The sequence below is a fragment of the Mixophyes fleayi genome, chromosome 4 (genome assembly GCF_038048845.1).
Source record: "Mixophyes fleayi isolate aMixFle1 chromosome 4, aMixFle1.hap1, whole genome shotgun sequence".
Taxonomy (NCBI): domain Eukaryota; kingdom Metazoa; phylum Chordata; class Amphibia; order Anura; family Limnodynastidae; genus Mixophyes; species Mixophyes fleayi.
The window spans coordinates 341,769,858-341,794,784 of NC_134405.1; the positions used below are offsets into that span (position 1 = coordinate 341,769,858).

Genomic DNA, 24,927 nt, shown 5'->3' on the forward strand with positions numbered 1-24,927 from the left:
ATTTGCTCTGATTCACAAATGACAACAATCCCTGTGGAGAGTCCATCCAACAGTGGGATGTCTAATCGTGAGCATTCTGCTGATGTGTGCCTTAATAGCCCGAGTGTAGCCGGTGATACCCAAATTGAGGATGCCACTTTGGAATTAGAAGAGGATGAGGGGGAGATTTGTGTAGGCGACGAGGGCGCTAATGATGATGTTGATGATTATGATGCAGACAGATACCAAATTGCCTTTCTCAATTTCTATTTATATTCTAGATTATATAACGGCTGAATAGTTTTCTATTTTACTCCTAGTGGAGAGAGGATCTGATGCAGACAGATACCAAACTGCCTTTGTCCATTTCAATTTATATTGTACAGTCTATAATGGCTGAATTTTTTAGTATTTTATACAAGTGGAGGGGGGGCTAGAGAGACAGAAACCAAACTGGCTTTCTCCATGTCAATTAATATTGTACAGTCTATAATGGCTGAATTTTTTGGTATTTTATACAAGTGGAGGGGGGCCTAGAGAGACAGAGTGACCCCAAACTGTCTTTCTCCATGTCAATTAATATTGTACAGTCTATAATGGCTGAATTTTTTAGTATTTTATACAAGTGGAGGGGGGCCTAGAGAGACAGAAACCAAACTGGCTTTCTCCATGTCAATTAATATTGTACAGTCTATAATGGCTGAATTTTTTGCTATTTTATACAAGTGGAGGGGGGCCTTGAGAGACAGAAAGCAAACTGGCTTTTTCCATTTCTTTACATATTTAACTATAAGTGTAGGGTGTAATATACATTCAAAGACGATGGCTGCATTGCCAATATGCATAGATGGAGAGGAAGACAATCTGTTTTGTGTGTAGAATAGGCCTACCAACGAAGAATTAAACTGTTTTTTTGGATGATTTATTACCTCAACAATTAGATTACTTGTCTCTAAAACAGTTGGAGCACTAAATTGGGTTAATTTAGGCCCAAAAACATGGATTTTCCCAAAAAATAGCAAAACAAAACCAAACAAAACCAAAACCAAAACCAAAACACGCAATGGCGGTTTTGCAAAACCAAAACCAAAACCAAAACACGACGGTAATCCAGATCCAAAACCGAATCCAAAACCAAAACACGGGGGTCAGTGACCATCTCTACTTTAAACACACATATTGTTTATTTCTGTGAAAAAAAAAGTAGGCTTGTAAGCAGGCCCGGCGCTTCCATTAGGCAACCTTAGGCAGTTGCCTAGGGCGCCGGGACCTGCAGGGCGCCGCTGACTAGATTTTGTAATCTAGTCAGCGGGTTGGGGACAGAGGTGCAGCGGCGGCGTGGCGCGGAGGATGGATGCGCCCAGGCAGCTGCACTCACACATGATCACTGACTGTCAGTGATCATGTGATCTCTCTTCAGCGGCGCCTCTGTCCAATGTGCTCTCCTGTCCCTGCTCCTGAATTGATCTCACGCTGTCTGTCAGTGACAGTGTGAGTAAAGTTATTTCCCCACGCCCCTCCCCTTCCAGCATGCACTGCTCCACCCTCTTTCCTCTGTGTGAAGCAGCCGAGGAGCAGCCATTGCAGAGATAAAAGAGAAGAAGGAAAAGGTTTGAAGAGCCCCCCCCCCCCTGCTTCTGCTGACCAGACCAGACCAGACCAGACCAGACCAGAGAAAAAACAGTGAGTAAATGCAATCTAATTATTTATTTATTTATTTATTTTTTTAAAAGAGGGTGCACAAAGTCCAATATAGGAAGTAGGGGGGTAAAAAAAAATGGGGGAGGGGGGGGGTAAAATTACTTTTCTTGGCACCTTGTGCTCTATATTTGACTTGCAAACTATGGGGTAAAATTTCTACCCCATAGTTTGCAAGTGATGCAGAGGGGGGTGCAGTGGGTGTGATGCAGAGGGGGGTGCAGTGGGTGTGATGCAGAGGGGGTGCAGTGGGTGTGATGCAGAGGGGGGTGCAGTGGGTGTGATGCAGAGGGGGTGCAGTGGGTGTGATGCAGAGGGGGTGCAGTGGGTGTGATGCAGAGGGGGGTGCAGTGGGTGTGATGCAGAGGGGGGTGCAGTGGGTGTGATGCAGAGGGGGTGCAGTGGGTGTGATGCAGAGGGGGGTGCAGTGGGTGTGATGCAGAGGGGGGTGCAGTGGGTGTGATGCAGAGGGGGGTGCAGTGGGTGGGATGCAGAGGGGGGTGCAGTGGGTGGGATGCAGAGGGGGGTTGCAGTGGGTGTGATGCAGAGGGGGGTGCAGTGGGTGGGATGCAGAGGGTGGTGCAGTGGGTGGGATGCAGAGGGGGGTGCAGTGGGTGGGATGCAGAGGGTGGTGCAGTGGGTGGGATGCAGAGGGTGGTGCAGTGGGTGGGATGCAGAGGGTGGTGCAGTGGGTGGGATGCAGAGGGGGGTGCAGTGGGTGGGATGCAGAGGGGGGTGCAGTGGGTGTGAAGCAGAGGGGGGTGCAGTGGGTGGGATGCAGAGGGGGGTGCAGTGGGTGTGATGCAGAGGGGGGTGCAGTGGGTGGGATGCAGAGGGGGGGTGCAGTGGGTGTGATGAAGGGACATGTTAGGACCGTTCATTGCCTTTAACAAGTGCATAATTTATAGACTTATTGTGTCAAGTTTTTTGTTCCGAAATCTAACACCTGGATACCCCCCCCCTCTAGAAATCCTGTGTCTGCAGTGGAGTCTGGACAGCGTTCTGCATCAAACATCACTGCATCTGGACCACTGGAGGAGGTAGGGCTTATCTTTTTTTCTTTTTTTTTCAAACACAAAAGCACAAAGTCAAGTATGTAAAGGTCTGTGAGCAGGGGCGGACCCAGACATTTGTCCTACCCCGGGCGATTTTAGGGGGGGGGCGATTTAGGCCCCTCCACCTTTCTAATTTCTAAGGCTGCCGGCGGCTGCACACTGTCACTGCTGAACGGACCTGTACAGTGTGCAGCCGTCAGCAGCAAGCCCCTGCTAGGGGGGGCCCCCCCCTGGATCCGCCACTGTCTGTGAGGCGGGTATTTGTTGTGTTTTCTGGGGGGGGTGTATTTTGAAATTTTGCCTAGGGTGCTGAGAACCCTAGCACCGGCCCTGCTTGTAAGGTTTACATTATAGTCTCCTACTTGCCTACAAACAATTGGTGTTTAATTATTACAAGTACAACTTTTATTATATAGATTAGTTGTTCTTGTTATATAATCTGTTTTCCTGCATACATATCTCTCTCTATTCTCTCTGTTTACACAGCTAGATTAACCCTTTAATCTGTGTGATTGGTGTGCCTTCCTTTATAAGAATGACAGATAAGGGAAAGGGCCCTATTGCAAAATATTTCACTTGTTCAAAATGTCAAGTTAAATTACCTTGTGGTCAGGGGGACCCTAAATTGGCGCTCTGTTCTGCCTGTGATGCAGGGGCTTCCACTGTGCAGACTCATCAGTCCACAGCCCCTCTGACGGAGAAGCCGGCCTGGGTGACCTCCCTGACACAGTCGGTTTCCTCCTTAGCTCAGATGGTATTACAATCTAACCAATTGCTATCTAATATGGCTACTTCGGTGGCTACTAATAATAGCACTCAGCTGGGCCTCCCTGTTACCACAGGGTCCATTGGAACGTCTTTACCAGGACCTTCCTCTTCCTTTTCTGACCAAACCCCTATCCCCACAGAAGCGGCATGGTCTACAGCTTTCCTTAAAGGTTTAAATAAGCTTAACTTGTTGCTTGAGTCCCCAAACATCCCGTCCGCTAAAAGAAAGAGACCTAGATCGGATAACCCTATCATGGTCCTTTCAGATTCTGAGGAATCTTCTGAGGATGAGGGGGCAGTTTATTCCGATTCTGACCAAGTTCAGTCTTCGGAACAGGAGGATAGTTCTAAAAGCCAATTTGTTAATGATTTGGTTTTTGCAGTTAGACAGGCGTTGGACCTCCCAGAACCGGAGGATCCTACGCCTAGAGACAGAATTCTTTTTAAAAAGGCCAAAAGAAAGGCTTGCCGTTTTCCCCGTCTAGGGAACTCGTAGACATTGCAGAAGGAGCATGGAAACTACCTGAGAAGAGGTTCTCAGTTCCCAAAAGATTCTTCTCCTTGTACCCCTTACAGGAGGAGGAGGTAATTCGTTGGGAAAGTATCCCAAAAGTAGATGTTCCCATAGCCCGTTTGGCTAAACACACCTTACTTCCAGCTCCTGGTTCAGCGTCCCTCCCGGATGCCAGTGACCGGAAGGTTGAATCCCAACTGAAATCGATTTTTGCGGCTGCAGGTTCGTCCTTTAGACCCACATTCGCTTCAGCTTGGGTTGCTAGAGCCATGGAAGTATGGGCAGACCAGCTGGCAGAGGCCTTACAGGGTTCTGAATTACTCCCCCTGGCCTTACATTTAAAAGAGGCATCGGGGTACATTTATGAGGCGGCACAAAATTCAGCAGCTGTCTCCTCCTCTATACAGGCTGCATCCATTTCAGCTAGAAGAACTCTATGGCTGAAATCCTGGGAAGGAGATGCAGAATCAAAAAAGTCTGTTGAAATCATTCCTTTTTCAGCAGCAGGTTTGTTTGGTCCGGAATTAGATACCTTGATATCCCAGGCAACTGGGGGCAAGAGTACTTCCTTGCCGGTTTTCCCAGGTAGAAGCAGGAAACCCAGGTTCAGCTCCTTCCGTCAGCCCTTTCGAGGATCCTCCTTGTCCAGGGGACAGTCTTTTAGGGGTAAACAGCCCAATGCCCGAGGCTCCTCCTCTAGAGGAAGATCCTCTTTTTCGGCCAGGCGCCAGGCCTCCAAGACTCAGGAGAAGCCTGCGTCCTGACGACCACTCGTTTCCCCGGGTGGAAACCCGAGTGGGAGGTCGTCTGTCTCTTTTTCTTCAACAGTGGACAGAGTCCTCCCAGGACTCCTGGATTCGGGGCATCATATCAAGGGGATACAGGATAGACCTGCTGGGTCCCAGACCCCATCGGTTCTTCGTAACCCCCCTACCCCGAGATCCATTCAGAAGACAGGCAATACAGGATTGTGTCGCTTCTCTTCTCTCTCAGAAAGTTATCTGCAGGGTTCCAGAATTCCTAAAGGAACAGGGTTTTTATTCAAACCTGTTCCTTGTGAAGAAGCCGGAAGGCTCCTTCCGACCCATTTTAAACTTAAAGAGCCTCAATGTGCACCTAAGAGTCGACAGTTTTCGGATGGAATCTCTGAGGTCGGTCATAAACGGTTTGGAGAAAGATCAATTTATGGCTTCCATAGACATAAAAGATGCATACCTCCACATTCCCATTTGGAAGGGCCATCAGTCCCTCCTCAGATTCACTGCAGGACCCTCCCATTATCAGTTTCGGGCCCTCCCCTTCGGCCTCTCCACAGCGCCGAGGGTTTTCACAAAAGTCATGTCGGTTATGGCAGCTCGTCTTCACCTTCTGGGCATCCAGGTCGTGCCTTATCTGGACGACCTGCTCTTCAAATCCTCCTCAGAGAGTTGTTTGCGTTATCACTTATCCGTTGCCTTGGCGGTTCTCAGGAGCCACGGATGGCTCATCAACTTGAAGAAATCACAGATGGTTCCGTGTCAGCGCATGGTCTTCTTGGGCCTCATCATGGACACCAGCCAGCAAAAGGTGTTTCTGCCTGTCGAAAAGGCCACCTCAATTCAGAGTATAACTTCCCAGGTCTTGTCCTCTCCCAGACCCTCAATCCACTTGTGCATGCGGTTGCTGGGAAAGATGGTGGCCTCCTTCGAGACCATTCCCTTTGCTCGAGCCCACTCTCGCTGTTTTCAGTGGGATCTGTTAACATAGTGGTCAGGATCCCACCTACGCCTGGACCTACAGAAGATCTCTCTATCCCCGAGATCCAGAGAATCTCTCTAGTGGTTGCTGATTCAGGATCACTTGACAGTGGGCAGATCCTTCTCTCCGGGGGCGTGGGTCATAGCAACGACAGACGCCAGCCTGAATGGTTGGGGGGCGGTAATCCTTCACCTTCGGCTTCAGGGCCTTTGGTCGGTTCAGGAATCATCCCTATCCATAAATGTGTTGGAACTGAAGGCTATTTTCTTAGCCCTCAAAGGAGGACAATCCCTCCTCCAGGGCCACCCTGTCAGAATTCAGTCCGACAATGCCACGGCTGTGGCATATGTCAACAGACAGAGAGGAACCAAGAGTGCAGCGGCAATGAAAATTACAGCCCAGATTTTGTCTTGGGCAGAACTTCATGTTCCGGCAATATCGGCTGTATTCATCCCAGGAATACGCAATTGGGAAGCAGACTATCTCAGTCGCAACCAGATAATGCCAGGGGAGTGGACTCTGCATCCGGAAGTGTTTCAGTCCCTGGTTCAGAGGTGGGGCCTTCCGGACATAGATCTCATGGCCTCCAGACACAACAGGAAGGTTTCCAGGTTTTGCGCAAGGTCAAGAGACCCCTTAGCCGTGGCAGTAGACGTCATGACCATGCCATGGGAGTTCAGGATGGGATACCTATTTCCTCCTATCTCCATGCTTCCTCGCGTTCTCAGACGGGTCAGGCAGGGGGGTCTGCCAATAATTCTGGTAGCTCCCTCATGGCCACGCCGAGTCTGGTACACGGACATAATCTCCATGGCAGAAGGACCAGGGTTTCGTCTACCATCTCAAGACGACCTTCTCCTTCAGGGTCCATTACTACACCAAAATTTACCTCAGCTCAGTTTAACGGCATGGCTGTTGAAGCCAGCCTCTGGAGGGCTAGAGGTTTCTCCTCAAACGTGGTAAACACCCTCATGCGAGCTAGAAAACCAGTTTCAGCTCGCATCTATCACAGGATTTGGAGAGCTTACATTAGATGGTGCGAAGGTAGGACTTGCCACTCATCCTCCTTTCGCCTCACTCGCTTATTAGCTTTCCTTCAGGATGGCCTGGAGGCAGGTCTCAGGTTAGGTTTCCTAAAGGTCCAGGTATCGGCACTTTCGTTTTTTTTCCATATGAAATTAGCCGATTTACCGGATATTAGGACTTTTCTCCAGGGAGTACTGCATATTCAGCCTCCCTATGTTCCGCCGACAGCACCATGAGATCTCAACCTGGTACTTGAAATGCTTAAAGGGCCTCCTTTTGAGCCCTTGCGTGTGTCAGAATTAAAGTGGTTGACCTGGAAGGTCCTCTTTCTTTTAGCTATCGCTTCTGCTCGAAGCGTTTCGGAATTAGGAGCCTTGTCCTGTCGGGAACCATATTTGGTTTTCCACGAGGACAGAGCGGTCTTAAGAACCCTTCCTTCCTTTGTTCCGAAGGTAGTTTCGGCTTTTCACCTTAACCAAGAAATTGTAGTTCCGGCTTTTTCATCCTCTTCCCAATCTGATCACCAGATTATGGAAAAGTTAGATGTGGTTAGGGCTCTGCTCATCTATGTAAAAAAAACTTCTCAACTTAGACGTACAGATTCTTTGTTTGTTCTCTATGATGCTAATAAGAGAGGCTGGCCAGCCTCAAAACAGTCCATCGCTAGATGGATTACGGCAACCATTAGACATGCTTACATAAAGGCTAACGGTCCTGTGCCAGAGAGACTTTCGGCCCATTCCACAAGATCGGTAGGGGCGTCGTGGGCAGCGAGAAATGGGGCTTCTGCGGACCAGCTTTGCAGAGCAGCCACCTGGTCCTCTGTCCACACGTTTACAAAGTTTTACCAATTTAATGTATTTGCATCTACGGATGCAGATTTCGCTCGTAATGCTTTGCGAGCGGGATTTTCAGAGTAGTCCCACCCTTAGGGGGCTGCTTTAGAACGTCCCCATGGTAAGCAGTGTCCCCCAGACTGGATGAAAGAGAAAAGAGGATTTATGTACTTACGTTAAATCCGTTTCTCTGATTCCGTCTGGGGGACACTGCGATCCCTCCCTTCTTCTGTTCTTCTGTGTGCTCTTGTTTCACTGGCTTTACTCCTAGGGCTTTTTAATAAACTGAAGAGTCCAGGGGGATTGTAGAGGGGAGGGGTCTGTCGGCAGTACTAAAACTTAACTAGTTAGGTGCCAACTCCCCAAGCTCCCTCCACAACCCCATGGTAAGCAGTGTCCCCCAGACGGAATCAGAGAAACAGATTTAACGTAAGTACATAAATCCTCTTTTTTATTACTACTTTTTTTTTAAAAAAAAGAAATGTTCTGTCTCCTTTTCCTGACATATAGGAGCTTCTTGCAGAAACGGACGTTTATTATGTGATTCAGCAACACTTCAGCTGTAAGTATAATCTAAATATATAAAACTAAAGCTCAACTAAACAAACTAAAAATAATGCACATTGTCCAATTCTATCCTTGCCCACAGATATATAGGAATTGATGGCCTAAACCATTGAAATTTGGAATGATACTTTTAGTCCATGATGTATACACGCTGCAGGAGAATGTGGCTGCGATGTGTTTATAGCAGATTCTTTAGCAAAAAAAATTCACAATGGACTCAACACACGTTTCACTATGCAGTATATATTTTATCTACTCATCTGAACATGTTGCCCATCATGACTATGAACAACCTGTACTCTCATATGGACGAAAGCACTTAGACGCATATATATGTGGCAGTAAGTGAGGTTAACCTTACCTGCAAGTAAGATGCCACATCCCAGGCCGACCAATGAGGAAGGAAGGGGAGTGCCTGGAGATCTGTCTATATAAGCCCTAGCATGTCACATGCACTTTCTCATTCACTGCTCGAGATCCCACCCACCCATGCCCTTTATAGACCTCCCTGCTTCCGTGGCGTATGAGTTTTAACCTGGTTCCTCCCCACGCCACAGAGCAGGCACAGTTGGTAGGAAGTCACTGTGAGCAGTGGCTGATCGTTACAGCGTTATCGCTGTACCACAGGTGACTATCCCCATCCAGGAACGTGACGCGGTCCTTTTTGATGAGGATCCCTTGGTCCGCATCTGAGGGGGGCCATTGCGTAGTCGGGAGGGGGCTTAGTCACTCTGACGTCAGAATTAGCGATGGCCAGGCAGTTTAGGATGTGTCTCGGGTACGTGGATTCAGCCATCCACGCTTGGTTCCAAATATCGGTTTGATTTAGCTGTCTCACAGTTCACTTTCACCGCCAATTATTTAATAATTAATAAACTGTGACCTTCTTTAGCCACTTTCATAAGTCTCAGTGTCTTTATTGTTAGATAAGTTAAGTAAGCTTGTATATGTCATTAGGAGGTTATGGTTAAGAGAGTGAAACACATCCAGGTTATGCAGTTTATAATTTTTATATATTTTTGCAATATGTTGCTGTTATTTCAGCTTTCTGTGCCTGTCTCGGTGCCTCCCGAGCTCTGGGGGCTGTAGGAGCAGAGCCAGGTCCTGAGTCCTCTGCTTCCTTAGGCTCAGGCTCACTGGGGTCACATGTGGGGAGCCACGGCGAGCAGCCGATTCAGTATGGCTGCAGGGATTGGCCAAACCCATTTATAGCGTTCAAAATGCTCTCCATCAGGCCCTTCTTCTCCGTGTTAATTAGCTCTCCTTCCTGGTGCTTCTTCTACCGAAGGCTGCGATTGATGGTTATTAGGAGCTCTTTGGTGGTCTTGTCCCATTTATCTATGGCTTCCAGTGACCGCACAGATGGACAATATGCAGGACCAGCAGGCGGTGAGGAGGGCGGAGTCCCTGGCAGCTCCTCCTCCTGCTCCTCTGACTGGTCACTCACAGTGGGTGGTGGCTCCGCATCTAAGAAAAAGTGAATAAAATATCTTAAACCAAATTGATTTGGAGTTATCCATTTAATCCTGGAAAAGAAAACAAGGGTAGAGAGTGAACAATGGTACAGGAATATACACAAGTCTAGTGGTGTTATATTCTATATTGTACACAATAAGGGTAATTACCTGATTCTGTTTGTTGTGGTTTAGCAGGAGGGCCTGCGACACTCTCCACTCACCCCCGATCCCCTCATCTTCCTGGACAGCTATGCAGGCTAACGCGGTCAGCTTGAGAGACAGAGGTCCAAAGAGACAATGGGACAACCGTGATGGGGCTGCTACCAGAGTTTGTTTTGTCACCTGGTAACAGAAGAAAATGTAATTAATTGACAATGTAATGTATTGTTTTCTAAGACTGAAGTAATGTGGAGATGTTTCAATCAGCGGCTAATTCACACGATGGTATCGCTGATTGGCCGCATGTCACTACCCCTTCGAAGCACCCTGGCTCTTGGTCCCTTTGTGTGGGGGACCCCTCGTCCTGCTTTATGGGGGCACGTCCTTGTAAGCCCGGGCTGATTCCTCCCGCCGCCACCATACTTTTATTATTTAAAAAACTGGGACCTGTTTTTTTTGTCAAAATCAAGTTGTTGTCAGTGTGATTATATTATAGATAAGGTTTTAGGTGTTAAGTTAACAAGTAAAGAGGTTTGGTGCAATAAAGAGGTAAATCAATGGTATGCAGTTTAATACACAGTACAGAGATACATCCCCCAAACACCTATCAGATACTCTTATCTGCATGTGAATGTGACATTCATAAAAATGTAAACTAGGCGGAGTACAGCATTTCCATCCCATTACTGATGTGTTCTGGTAAATAAATGTCCGTAGTGTATCCGATACTTTAAGAGATGGCTGATAGCGGGTGCTCACTGTGGCTCAGATATATTCAAAGTAGAATGGCTGCAAAGCCAGTGATGGCTGCATAGTTAGTGTGTATAGTTCTAAGTGTGTATAGATACAAGTGTGGAACAAAAAATTTAAACAGCATAATTCGGAGTTATACCGGAGTTGAACAGGAGGAAACAGGAGAAGAACTTTCTGCCTATTAACACAGCTTCACAAGGACAACTGTCAGTATTCACCTGAAACTCCATATTCCACCTCTGATGTTTTCAACTCTCCCTGGCTACAAGCTACATGCAACATGAGGACTGTTTTGGACTCTGATCTCATTTTCCTCTCATCTCATAAAAGTTTGTTTTATTGATCAGTCTGCTTTCAATGCAAAATCCACTCTGTTTAATCAGACTGCTGTACTACTTGCTCAACCACTCCCTACCCATGCTACAGTTATTTTAGTCCCCTATCTTACCACTGTACTTCAACTTTATTTAAGCTTTGTTTACCATCACAAGTAAGAAGAAATTATACTGTCTTTCAACCACTCTCCTCTCCCATGATTCTGCAAAATCTCAGCTATTCAATTACCTGCTCTTTATTACTCTCCATTCAACACTTCCACCCACTCCCCCACATGGCTCCCCACATCATTACGTTATACTATCCAGACATCCAGGAATACACTACATTTGCTGCATCCTAGCTCTGCACTACTTATCTGATTACACTGGACATTGCAATTAGGCAATTCATTTAATTCCTCATTTTTGCTATTTGACTAATAGTCCCAATGCTTGCCAAAATATTTTTCTTTATCTCTTTTCATGGCATTATCTTTAGGACTATATCATCCCTCACTCATCCTGCAACACACACCTCTGTCCACATTGCCCCTTCATTACTTCACTCACCTCTAGTGAACACTCATGAACTCTTTTCCTATTTAAATTCAATAACTTTAACAGCCTCACCCTGCCGCCAGAAACTAAAAGGACACACATCTTACAATCATCTTACATACCTTTCTTCCTTCCTGCTTCTATTAGCTGGTGATATATCACCTAATCCAGGTCCCCCTCACTTCTCCCACACACATATATCTGAACACTACAGAAATCTGGCAAACCTCAAACACATAACCTGTCTCCCCTCTCTTCCAAAGTCCTTTAAATGCGCCCTTTGGAATGCACGCTTTGTTTGTAACAAACTTACCTCCGTACATGATCTCTTCCTCTTAAACAACCCTAAACCTTCTGGCAATAACAGAAACATGGCTCACGCATTCAGACACTGCCTCACCTGCAGCCCTTTCACATGGTGGCCTCCATCTCACCCACACCCACAGACCAGGAGGCAGACAAGGAGGGGAGGTTGGACTACTTCTCTCCCCACAGTGCACATTCACAGTTATACCAAGTGTCCCATCACTCACATTCACATCTTTTGAAGTACATGCTGTTAGGATTTTTAACCCATTCTCTATGCATGTTGCTGTCATCTATCGCCCCCCTGGTCCACACCATCAATTTCTTGAACACTTCTCTGCATGGCTCCCTCACTTCTTATCTACTGATATCCCCACCATCATCATGGGTGATTTCAACATCCCTATTTCTAATCCACGTACCAATGCTGCTTCCAAACTACTCTCTCTAACCTCCACACTTGACCTCTCCCAGTGGATTGAATCCGCTACTCATCAGGATAGCCACTGTCTTGATCTTGTTTTCTCTAGACTATGCTCAGTTTCTGATTTCCTTAACACTCCTTTCCCCCTCTCGGATCATCACCTTATTAGATACTTGCTCACCCCCAGTTCTTTACCCTCCCTAGTGTCAAACTCTTCCAAGCCTCCTCGTACCCGCAGGAATATCAACTCTATTGATTTTCAACAGTTTTCCACCTCTCTCCAACACCTTCTCTCCCCAATTTCTACATTCTCCTCCCCTGATTGGGCAGTACCCCATTTTCAACAAACCCTAGCAATTGCCCTGGATCAAGTGGCTCCAGCGACACTACATATTTCCCGTAGAACTCTACAAAAACTTTCTCGTAAAGCAGAACGTCACTGGCGTACATCTTGTGCCTCTAATGATTTCATAACATATACTGATATCTACCACTCCTACAGAAATGCTCTGGACATTGCTAAACAAGCATTCTACCGATCTCTCATCTATGCTCAGGCTTCTAACCCCAAACGCCTCTTTAACACATTTAACTCTCTTCTGAATCCTCCTGCCCCAAATCCTCCAACTAACATCAGTGCACAGGATCTTGCTTCCTATTTCAAGGACAAAATTGATAAGATCAGGCTTGAAATGGTATCTCCCTTGACAAGCAATCTGCTCAATTCCTTTGTAGCACCCTCTGACACTCTCTCTTCATTTGATCCCACAAATGAAGAGGAAGTTTCTACTCTCTTCTCATCTTCCTACTCTACCTCCTGTCCTCTTGATCCCATTCCCTCTCAAATTGGTATGTCCCTGTCTCCTGTACTCATTCCCCCTCTAACTAAAATCTGTAATCTATCTCTTTCTACTAGTATTTTTCCAGCACTTTTCAAGCATGCAGTGATTACTCCCATTTAAAAAAAACAGAATTCTGACCCTAACTCTCTCATAAATTACTGCCCCATCTCCCAGCTCCCATGCCCCCCCAAGCTTCTTGAGAGAATTGCCTACACCCGCCTCACACACTTTCTTACAGCAAACAACCTATTGGATCCTCTTCAGTCAGGCTTTCGCTCTCAACACTCCACAGAGACTGTGCTGACCAAAGTTGTCAATGATTTGATCACAGCAAAAAATAATAACCAATACTCTCTTCTAATTCTCCTGGATCTCTCTGCTGCATTTGACACTGTTGACTACTCTCTCCTCATACAAACGCTATAATCCCTAGGTCTTGAAGGCACTGTCCTATCCTGGTTCTCATCCTACCTATCTAATCGCTCTTTCAGTGTTAATTTCTTTGGATCCACCTTTGCTCCGCTTCCTATTGTCAGGAGCCGAGGCGGCCTTGGGCACCGCCGCGACTCACTTCCGGTGTCAGTGAACGTCCCGGCCGTCCCCATGACGACCGGGGCGTCACTTCCGGTTTCTCGGGCCCGACCGTTGCCAAGGCAACGGCCGGACGCCGTGTAAAACAAGCGATGCGCCCAGGCAAGTGAGGCAGCCGGGCGCATGCGCTAGTGTAGCCTGCGGGCTAATTTAGCTGGGTAGCGCACCTGGGATGTATTTCAGGGCTAAGCCCTGATTGGCCAAGCTCTGTATATAAGGCAGGGAGGGCTTAGCCTCCCTGCGGGTTATAGCGTCCAGTTTCTGTCTGCTTAATCTGCTCCTGTTCCTGCTGCTGCCTGAAATTGGTGAAAACCTGTTGGACTGTTACCCGTGTATGACCCTTAGCTTAGATTTGGACTTTGCTTGTGAATCTCGTGACCCTGACCTCTGGCTTGAATACCGACCTTCCTGTCTGCTCGTGACCCCTGACCTCAGCTTGTATATTCGTACTGTTGTCTGCTGCCGGCCCCTGACCTCTGCTTGGATTCCACTCCGCTTGCCTGGGTTCTCCCCAGCCGGTGCACACTTCACGACCCTCTGTCAGTCTGCAGCCCAGTCTGTCCCCACCATCAGGGGCTCCAGTGAACACCTGACTGGCAGAGTAGACTCCGGGCTATGTTGTGTCGGCTGGAGGGGTTCTTAACACCTATCAGTTGGAGTTCCACAAGGCTCAGTCCTAAGTCCTCTGCTATTCTCTATCTACACCACTTCTCTTGGAAAACTAATAAGCTCCTTTGGATTTCAGTATCAACTCTATGCGGATGATACACAAATTTATCTATCCTCTCCTGATCTTTCACCATCTGTGTTGTCTCGCATTACTGACTGTCTTTCTGCCATTTCATCTTGGATGTCTTCTCGCCAACTCAAACTCAATCTTTTAAAAACTGAGTTAATAATATTCCCACCCAAAAACAGAAGCTTCCTGCCTGACATTTCTATTTCTGTTGATAACATGAATATAAATCCCACCCCGCAAGCTTGTTGCCTAGGTGTAAACCTTGATTCACAACTGTCGTTTATTCCCCACATCAACTCTATATCTAAAGCATGTTACATACACCTAAAGAACATTTCCAGAATACGCACATATCTGACGCAAGACACCGCAAAAACATTAATTCATGCACTCATCATCTCCCGCATCGACTATTGCAATTCCCTCCTTACTGGTCTTCCCAAAGTCAGACTTGAACCCCTACAATCTATACAATCTATCTAACGGCTAGATTGATTTTCCTTACAAACCGTTATTCCTCTGCTGAGCCACTCTGTCAGTCTCTACATTGGCTGCCTGTATTTCAACGAATTCAATATAAAATTCTTCTACTAACATACAAGGCCATCAACAAAATTGCACCGACATACATTTCCTCACTTGTCTCGAAATATCTCCCTACTCGATATCTACGTTCTGCACAAGATCTACGTCTCTCCTCCACTCTCCTCACATCCTCCCATTCTCGGTTACAGGATTTTTTCCGGGCTGCACCCACTTTGTGGAATTCCCTTCCACGCACAGTAAGACTTCCTCTAGTCTTCAAACCTTCAAGCGTTCACTGAAAACCCACCTCTTCAGACAAGGTTATGATATTCCTCAACCATCATCTTAATTTCCCTAGATTACCCTATTACCATCCTCTACACTGCTAACGCAAGACAACAACCTTCTGACCAACATTGCAACACACATCGCCCACTCAGTACTTTTACCTTTGCAGTCTGGCTGGTCCATTGTGCAATATGATGTAGCACATGCCCTTGTGTTTCTAACTCCCATTGTCCTATAGATTGTAAGCTTTCGAGCAGGGTTCTCTTACCTCTCTGTATGTATGTATTACCCAGTATTGTCTTATTAATGTTTGTTCCCAATTGTAAAGCGCTACGGAATTTGCTGGCGCTATATAAATAAATGTTGATGATGATGATCAGCGCTGGGCTCATGAGTTCAATTCCCATCCAGGGCCTTATCTGTGTGAAGTTTGTATGTTCTACCCTCTGGGTGCTCCGGTTTCCAGGTATGACCATCAAGAAGGACTCAGAAGTCCATGTTTAGCACATTTACATTAATGGTGAGAACACGTTTTCATGATTATTATCATTATTAAGCACCTGTTTTCCCCAGTAAGCTGCCTCTGCTAGAGGGAATGAAATCCAGCATCAAGCTGCCCTCGGGTCTGCCAGAAGCGAGGTATAAAAAGCAGCAATGTCTGACATTATATAGAAGTCTAAACAGAGCAGTATATCATCATCATCACCATTTATTTATTTATATAGCGCCACTAATTCCGCAGCGCTGTACAGAGAACTCACTCACATCAGTCCCTGCCCCATTGGAGCTTACAGTCTAAATCCATAACACACAGGCAGACTAGGGTCAATAATTTGTTAGCAGCCAATTAACCTACTAGTATGTTTTTGGAGTGTGGGTGGAAACCGGAGCACCTGGAGGAAACCCACGCAAACACGGGGAGAACATACAAACTCCTCACAGATAAGGTCATGGTCGGGAATTGAACTCATGACCACAGTGCTGTGAGGCAGAAGTGCTAACCACTGAGCCATCGTGCAGTATATTAGGTGAAGGATGTAAAAGTAGTGGGAATTAATGAATAGGGGGGGGGGTTAGTTATGTGTTACAAGTTTGGATGTTTCTCTCTCCACCTTACACAGGTGAATCTGTATACCTGAAAACAGTGCTTTTATAGGGGCAGTTCCAAAACCCAGAATAAATGGAGCACTGTAGGAGTGTTCTTATGTGAAGGGGGACAAATGGAAATGTATTACACCCCACATAGTCTGCAGTTTGTAAACAATGTTTATTGTCAGACATCCCCGCTCCCCAATCATTGATAATCATTCCTTCTGCTTTCCTCGTGATAAAACTAACTACGCCCCCTATCTACGCAGCCATGACTCTGGTGGCGACTGTCCTACATAACCAGGGACTGCTGGGGCATATGGGTAAGGCCATAGTTGTCCTTCCTCTTTGGAAATGGGCCCATATAGAGTTCTCTAATGTGGTGGATTAAACCCTGTGGACTCTGGGTGGAGATAACGTCACCCCACTCCATGTGTCTCACTCTGAATTCCATAATATGTACTGTGGGCCCTTCCTGGACCTTAATTGTCATCAGGAAATACAGCAACCCCTTCACCTATGATATATATTCCATATATTCAACAATGAACATTCATCATAATCATCACTATTTATTTATATAGCGCCACTGATTCCACAGCAATGTACAGAGAACTCACTCACATCAGTCCCTGCCCCATTGGGCCCCAGAACTGTGAGGCAGAAGTGCTAACCACTAAGCCACCATGCTGCCCACATTAAGAACATATCCCCATGTTCATTGGAACACAGGCTGACCTCCACACTCCAAGGTCATTCTTACTAGAGATGGGCGGGTCCGGTTCTCCGAGAACCGAACCCACCCGAACTTTGGGTATCCGAGTACCGAGCTGAGCAGCTCGGTACTCTCCCGCCCGTTCCGAATCCAAATCGAGGCCGAACGTCATTGTGACGTCGTCGGATCTCGGGGCTTGGTTCTCGCGATACTTCAACTTTATAAATACACGCCTCCACAGCAATCCATCGCCATTTGACAGAGGGAGAGAGCAGGGTGTAGTCATAGGCTAATTAGAGCAGGGACAGAGAATACAATATTGTTCTTGCAATTGCTCTAACCAAAATCGCTAGTGCAGAGAGGAGGATAGAGGTTTATTATTTTTTCTTCATATTTGGCACTCCCCAGCGCTTTTGGGGTGTCCCCCATAATTGTGCATAAATATTTCTGGCTGTCAAAAGTCATATCTGTCAGCAGTATCTACTAAATAATTTTTAGCACTCCTCAGTGCTTTTGGGGTGTCCTCCCTAATTGTGCATTAATATTTCTGGCTGTCAAAAGTCATATCTGTCAGCAGTATCTACTAAATAATTTTTAGCACTCCTCAGTGCTTTTGGGGTGTCCTCCCTAATTGTGCATTAATATTTCTGGCTGTCAAAAGTCATATCTGTCAGCAGTATCTACTAAATAATTTTTAGCACTCCTCAGTGCTTTTGGGGTGTCCTCCCTAATTGTGCATTAATATTTCTGGCTGTCAAAAGTCATATCTATCAGCAGTATCTACTAAATAATTTTTAGCACTCCTCAGTGCTTTTGGGGTGTCCTCCCTAATTGTGCATTAATATTTCTGGCTGTCAAAAGTCATATCTGTCAGCAGTATCTACTAAATAATTTTTAGAACTCCCCAGTGCTTTTGGGGTGTCCTCCCTAATTGTGCATTAATATTTCTGGCTGTCAAAAGTCATATCTGTCAGCAGTATCTACTAAATAATTTTTAGCACTCCTCAGTGCTTTTGGGGTGTCCTCCCTAATTGTGCATTAATATTTCTGGCTGTCAAAAGTCATATCTGTCAGCAGTATCTACTAAATAATTTTTAGCACTCCTCAGTGCTTTTGGGGTGTCCTCCCTAATTGTGCATTAATATTTCTGGCTGTCAAAAGTCTTAACTGTCAGCAGTATCTACTAAATAATTTTTAGCACTCCCCAGTGGTTTGCGTTTAGAATGGATTCAAAGCAGTCCACATATGATCTGAATGAGCAACCAGGTTCTGTCACCAGTCCTGATGTTAGTGTTCCCAGTACGTCATCTGGCCAAGGCGATGTCAAACAACAGAGTGTTTTCAAATTAGTGCAAAAAACAAAAACCAAAAAAAAATTTACTGTATTGAAGCGAAAAAGAAGTGTAACTGAGCAAAAGTTAAGTGACGATAAAAAAAAAATTGCAAGCATGCCATTCTACACACGCAGTGGCAAAGAGAGAATGAGGCCTTCACCTTTGGCTATTAGTGGCAGATCCCAAAAAGTTACCCAGCCTACAATTGGTGCACAACTACTGTTACGCGTCAAAGCCGAGCTGCAAGATAACAGTGAGGCATTACAGGAGAATATTTGCTCTGATTTACAAATGACAACAATCCCTGTGGAGAGTCCATCCAACAGTGGGATGTCTAATCGTGTAATCGTGAGCATTCTGCTGATGTGTGCCTTAATAGCCCGAGTGTAGCCGGTGATACCCAAATTGAGGATGCCACTTTGGAATTAGAAGAGGATGAGGGGGAGATTTGTGTAGGCGACGAGGGCGCTAATGAGGATGTTGATGAGGATGAGGTTGTTTGTGTAAGTCCTGCACCAGTGGCAGCAGTTCTGGCACGTGACAAGAAAAAGGCCATTGTCATGCCTGGGCATAAAACAAAAAAATCCACTTCTTATGTGTGTAATTATTTCTACCCAAATCCAGACAACAATTGTATAGCCATTTGTAGTGTATGTCAAGCCACAGTCAGTCGAGGGAGGGACCTTAACCATCTTGGAACCTTGTCTATGTTACGCCATTTAACGAGAGTTCATGGCAAAGTGTTGGGAAAAGCTGAAAGTTCTTCCCAAAAGAATACAAGCACTCCCTCATCAGCTAAGACCCTCCGCTCACCGACATACTGACGGCTACAAAATACACCCACCACACCATCCTCATCAATATCCTCAGTAGCGCTCGGAGTTAGCCCGGCATCCCACTTAAGGCTGGATGACTCCGGCACTATTATTGATTCCTCTGAAGAAAGCGTTAGTCCTGCTGCTGCTGTTGCTGCTGCTGGGGGTGAATCGTCATCCCAGAGGCAGGTTAATAAAATGAGCAGTCCTACATTTCAGCAATTAACTGTGAAACAATCATTTGCGAGGGGAAGCAAATATGACAGCAGTCACCCAGTCGCCAAGTGAATCACAGATGCCATGGCTGCAATGTTAGTGTTAGATCTGCGTCCAATCTCCACAATAAACGCAGCTGGTTTTTCACAGTTAATTGAGGTTTTGTGTCCGCGTTACAGAATTCCATCGCGACACCATTTCTCCCGTAAAGCTATTCCACAACTATACCAAAAAGTGTGTAAAAATGTAGAGATTGCGCTGAAAAATGCCATTCTGCCCACTGTTCACTTAACCACAGATATGTGGACAAGTGGAAGTGGCCAAACCAAAGACTATATGACTGTGACAGCCCACTGGGTTGGTCATTCACCTTCACCAGCAGGAACAGCAGCAGCATGTACACCACTACGTAACATTTGTCACAGGCAGGCCACTCTTTGTATCACCGGCTTCACTAACAGGCATACGGCTGACAATTTGTTACGCAAACTGAGAGATGTGATTGATGCATGGCTTATACCACTCGGACTCTCCCCAGGGTATGTCATTTCAGATAACGCTAACAATATAGTGCGAGCATTACAGCTGGGTGATTTCCAACATATTCCCTGTTTTGCTCACACCATCAACTTGGTGGTGCAGAGCTTCCTACGAAATAACCGTGAGGTGCAGGAGATGCTTTCGGTGGCCCGTAAAATTTCAGGCCATTTCAGGCATTCAGCCACAGCATGTAGGAGATTACAGCAGCTCCAAGAGCAGTTTAACTTGCCCTGTCACCAACTTAAGCAAGAGGTGGTAACTCGGTGGAATTCCACCCTGTACATGCTTCAGAGGATGGAGGAACAGCGCAAAGCCATCCAAGCATATTGCACAAGTCATGACATTGGGAAAGGAGGGGGGATGTATTTCACTCTTGCACAGTGGGGAATCCTTTCAGTGCTGTGCAAGGTGCTGAAACCATTTGAAGTTGTGACATGTGAGGTCAGTGCAGACTCTGCTAGTTTGAGCCAAGTCATTCCTTTAATTAGACTATTGGAAAAGCAGCTTGAGAAAATGAAGGAGGAGCTGAAAGCAAGCAATTCAGCAAAGTATGTTGGCCTTGTCGATCAAGTACTTAATTCGCTTCACAATGATCCTCGAGTTATTAAGATCTTGAACTCGGATCAGTACGTTTTGGCCACTGTGCTTGATCCAAGGTTTAAAACCTACATTGAGTCTTTACTTGTAAATGAGCGAGATGTGAACTTTTGCAAGGAGCTATTGCTCAGCAAGTTGGCCGCTGAACTGGGCCTCGGCTTGACGACGTGTCCTCCTTCACTTTCTCAAGCTGTTGCTCGTAAAAAATTAAATTTCCAAAAAAGAAGCAGGGAAGACACAGTGGGCAGACCAGAACAATTTAACATCTGGGCTGGTTTGAAGGATTTTTCAAAAAAATGTGTCACTTTGCCCATAACTCCATCCAATATGAGTATAAACATGCAAAGGATGGTGGAGGATTACTTTCAAGAGGTAGTTGATATGGAAATGTCAGACAGTCCCTTTCCTTACTGGGAAGAAAAGCAGGCCATTTGGAAACCCATGTACAAACTTGCTTTGCAATACCTAAGCTGCCCACCCTCCAGTGTGTACTCTGAACGAGTGTTCAGCACAGCAGGGAACTTAGTCAGTGATCGCCGTAGAAGGTTACTTCCCAAAAATGTGGAGAAAATGATGTTTATAAAAATGAACTACATCTTCCACGAGGAAGGCCTTCACCATCCAAGACATCCAAGCACTGACTGTTCTCTAATGGCGGATTCAAGCGGCGATGAATTGATAGTCTGTGATGATGACGTACACACTGATGAGGGTGAGGATTAAGCTGAAGATGATGCCGATAACATCTTTTTAAAACTTTCTATGTAAGTGTAGGGTGCAATCTACCCCCAAAGAGGAAAGGGACTTGTGGCAGTTCCATATCACATACCATCTTGAAAGGCTGCTGTTAGGGCAATTTATCCTTAAGGGTAGGGTGTCATAGACAGAGTGACCCTAAACTGGCTTTGTCCATTTTTCATAATATTGTACAGTCTATAATGGCTGAATTTTTGGGTATTTTATACAAGTGGAGGGGGGCCTAGAGAGACAGAAACCAAACTGGCTTTTTCCATGTCAATTAATATTGTACAGTCTATAATGGCTGAATTTTTTGGTATTTTATACAAGTGGAGGGGGGCCTAGAGAGACAGAAACCAAACTGTCTTTCTCCATGTCAATTAATATTGTACAGTCTATAATGGCTGAATTTTTTAGTATTTTAAACAAGTGGAGGGGGGCCTAGAGAGACAGAAACCAAACTGGCTTTCTCCATGTCAATTAATATTGTACAGTCTATAATGGCTGAATTTTTTGGTATTTTATACAAGTGGAGGGGGGCCTTGAGAGACAGAAACCAAACTGGCTTTTTCCATTTCTTTACATATTTAACTATAAGTGTAGGGTGTAATATACATTCAAAGACGATGGCTGCATTGCCAATATGCATAGATGGAGAGGAAGACAATCTGTTTTGTGTGTAGAATAGGCCTACCAACGAAGAATTAAACTGTTTTTTTGGATGATTTATTACCTCAACAATTAGATTACTTGTCTCTAAAACAGTTGGAGCACTAAATTGGGTTAATTTAGGCCCAAAAACATGGATTTTCCAAAAAAATAGCAAAACAAAACCAAAACCAAAACACGCAATGGCGGTTTTGCAAAACCAAAACCAAAACCAAAACACGACGGTAATCCAGATCCAAAACCGAATCCAAAACCAAAACACGGGGGTCAGTGACCATCTCTAATTCTTACACAACTGAGATTGGATGGGCAGCTCCTAAACACCCCCCATTATAATTTGCCACAGCAGTGTCCCTATTTTATCAGGTCTGCCTCTTTCAACAGGCCCTGGTGACATCACGCACTGTGACATCACGCACTTGACATCATAGTGAGTGACCACACTGCCCAGGGACAGTGCAGAGAGGCAGCTCAGAGAGAGCGAAGAAGTCAAACACACAGCTGTGTTTTTCATAAGTCTCTCTATTGAAAGCTGTTTACAGGAGTTATGAGGTGAGGTCTAATTGTGAAGGTGCATGTGATAAGTATGAGAGAACCTGTTAATGTTTAGAGCACAGCACAGAGTATATCAGGAGATGAGTGATGTGTCAGTGAGGACAGGACTGCATGTGACAGGGGCAGTGACATGATGTGTGGATGGGAATGGAGGCAGCAGGAAGCCACAGACTGAGAGTTATATAGTAGAAGGAGCAGGTGCCCCAGCAGCACAGAGTATTTAATTAGATGATTTTGTGGAAGTTGTGGGAGGCAGTGACCTGTACTCTCCCTGATAATAATATATAGCCCACTGCCCAGTGTAGATTCTCCTTTCCTGTATGTAAGTTTAAATATTTGTTTTATTTTATGTTGCACATTTTAAACTGCATTGAATGTGAATAATTAAATGTAAATATTCCATCATTCGCTCTTTACAGAGATGATTTCTATTACGTGCTGTTTCTGAACCCTGCTATCACCTTATCGCAAAGGGGAAACATTTGTATTATCAGCAAACATTAGAGTGATAACGCCACAAAAAGCTAAAATTATATTATAATAAAAGAAAAAAATAAAACGTACCTGCACTCACCCAATCTGGTGCGTCCTGTGATGCCTGTAACGGCTGAAACAGGAAATCCCTTATTATGGTCGGGGTGGGATTTATTTTCAAAGTTCTAGTGGTGTTGTCAAGGGCCCTCCCCCCATAGTTGTCACACTCACAACCTGTAACTGATTGTTATTTGTACCATGGATCCTGTTTCCTGTTGCTCACCGATCGGACTATGCCTGGCTGTTTGTCTGGCACTGGTGTATATTAAATAAGCAGGTAAATAAGAATGTATTCTCTACTTGTCTATCCAGGTCGAATAATGATGAGCTTGAGACCCTGTGGAAACAACTGGGGGAGAGCCGGCAAGTGGAGGCAGAAGAACTGTGGATCAAGCAGCAGTTGGTATGACAACTATCTATAACCATTTGTATACATACAAACATACACGTACAGAGGTAATCACAACACGGTGTGGTCATGCCAGGCTGAGGGGCGTGTGACGGTCTCTGGGGCCGTGCTAAGCGCTTCTGAAGCATTAGGCTGCCTTCAATTCCCCTCCTCTAACAAACCCCTAAAATTGCTGCGTACCTCCCAACTTGTCTGGGGACAAACGTGCCGACTGGTGGAATGGCGGCACAGTGGCGTCAATTCGTGACTGTCCCACCTAAATCAGGACATCTGGGAGGTATGATTGGAATATGGCCACTGTGATACTATGAACCATGTGTGTGACATGTCATTGTGCATGATCCCACGCTATATCTTCATGTGTAGCCTCCAGCTTTCAGGAGCGCTTTATATATTTATATATATACATATATATATATATATATATATATATATATATATATAGCGGCAACATATACACATTACTCTTACGGAGACTATATACATTCACATCAGTTCCTGCTCCGACATCCGCGTGGCAGTGGGACACTAAAAGGTTAATATCCCTCACCATGCGAACGGCTGGAAACTGACTCACGGTACAGATTCAGTTTCATACTATTCACATTATAGACGGGATTAATAATGTGATGCCCACTGTCTGTACTGAAAAAATAAAAGTACGGAAAGTGTGACATACATTTATCTGTCTCTCTCTCACTCTCTGTCACTCTCTCTCGCTCTCTCTCTGTCTCTCTCTCTCTTACCCTCTGTCTCTCTCTCACCCTCTGTCTCTCTCTCACCCTCTGTCTCTCTCTCGCCCTCTGTCACTCTCACACTCTCTGTCTCTCTCTCTCTCTCGCCCTCTGTCACTCTCTCTCTCTGTCTCTCTGTCTCTCTTATTTCTCTCTCACACTCTAAAACTGACCTTATATCTGCATTATTCCCTGGACAGGAGAGAAAATGCGACATCCTTGAAGGAAGAGAGGAGCTGCTATCAAGCCTGGTCAGTCCATCATTATATCACTTAATATTCCAATGTGATGATAGTCACAGCCGTGGTGCACTCTCTCCTCGCAAGTGTCCCATAAGACCAAAACTGAAGCTTTGTCCACACACTTTATTACTGTAGTATATACAGCAATCACCCCGGGTATATTATATACCCAGCAATCACCCCGGGTGTATTATATACTCAGCAATCACCGTGGGTGTATTATATACCCAGCAATCACCCCGGGTGTATTATATACCCAGCAATCACCCCGGGTGTATTATATACCCAGCAATCACCCCGGGTGTATTATATACCCAGCAATCACCCCGGGTGTATTATATACCCAGCAATCACCCCGGGTGTATTATATACCCAGCAATCACCCCGGGTGTATTATATACCCAGTAATCACCCCGGGTGTATTATATACCCAGCAATCACCCCGGGTGTAGTATATACAGCAATCATCGTGGGTGTATTATATACCCAGCAATCACCCCGGGTGTATTATATACCCAGTAATCACCCCGGGTGTATTATATACCCAGCAATCACCCCGGGTGTATTATATACCCAGCAATCACCCCGGGTGTATTATATA

The 24,927-nt window shown here is 45.6% G+C and overlaps 1 protein-coding gene and 1 long non-coding RNA gene across 2 annotated transcripts in view; one reads left to right on the forward strand and one right to left on the reverse strand.

The window, feature by feature from the left end:
- LRTM2 (leucine rich repeat transmembrane protein 2) overlaps positions 1-24,927 on the reverse strand; it is a 733,960-nt gene that overhangs the window by 415,879 nt on the left and 293,154 nt on the right. The gene's annotated exons all lie outside the window — the stretch shown is intronic.
- LOC142150329 (uncharacterized) lies at positions 1,538-23,306 on the forward strand. Its single transcript, XR_012691087.1, has 3 exons — positions 1,538-1,662; positions 2,645-2,717; positions 23,254-23,306. It is a non-coding gene; the product is annotated as an uncharacterized LOC142150329 (long non-coding RNA).